Genomic DNA, 958 nt, shown 5'->3' with positions numbered 1-958 from the left:
ATATATGAAAGCTTCTTGAGCATGAAAGTGGAGTGTAGAGAGAGAAAGCAGAGGAGAGAGAGAGGGGTGGACATGGTCTGCATAGCCGCCGGAGTTTCCATTTTCTTGGCGATTTGGATGATTTTTTTCTGGAGATGAAAATCGAAATTAGGTTAGGTAAAAAAAGTATGATTAAATTAGAGTTAGCATATTAAAATTGTATGATTATTTAATTCGTTTAGATTTGGTAGATAAGCTTGAAAAGGACCCATTAACTAAAGTTGGGTTATATGTAGAAATTAATTATACATTGGAATAAATCTTGTTAAATAATGTATTTGAGTCCCATTGAATCTTCTTTTCAAATTTTAATTGGATGTGGGGACGTGTTATGTGTTACGCGTTTACAAGTTTTTTTTTTTTTTTTTTAAGTTTAACTTATTTTTAAAATTTATCCAACATTTTATAAATTATATGATTTTATTTTATTCAAATACATTAAAATATTATTTTAAGATTATATATAATAACTCTAAAAAATTTTGTGAAGTACATGAATTGTTACGATACTAAATAAATTTTGCCAAAAGCTGTCTCAAAGTATTAGAGTCCGTTAATAAAACGTGATAAAGGTTGATTGGATGGCCGATCCGTCCATCAAGATTAAGTTTGGAGACGTTATGTTATAATCCAATCGTATTCCATCAATAAATAACTATTAATTTATTTTATTATATATTTTACTCAAAATAAACCTATTAATCATTTATTTCACAAAAGAAAATGGTTGATTATCTCCTACGAAGATAAGTATGAAGTTAAAGGCCCCACAAACTTTTCAAAAATGGATCAAGTTGCTTTGAGCTGACTTGACTTAATGCCAGAAACCAATGTCAATTTATCTTTTTTCCCTCTTCAATTTGATCGATGATTTTGGTACCACTAATCAAGCGTGAAGTGCAATGACGCAAGCATATCA

The sequence above is a fragment of the Sesamum indicum genome, linkage group LG9, assembly GCF_000512975.1.
Source record: "Sesamum indicum cultivar Zhongzhi No. 13 linkage group LG9, S_indicum_v1.0, whole genome shotgun sequence".
NCBI classification, from domain to species: Eukaryota; Viridiplantae; Streptophyta; class Magnoliopsida; order Lamiales; family Pedaliaceae; genus Sesamum; species Sesamum indicum.
This window is presented reverse-complemented; position numbering follows the sequence as displayed.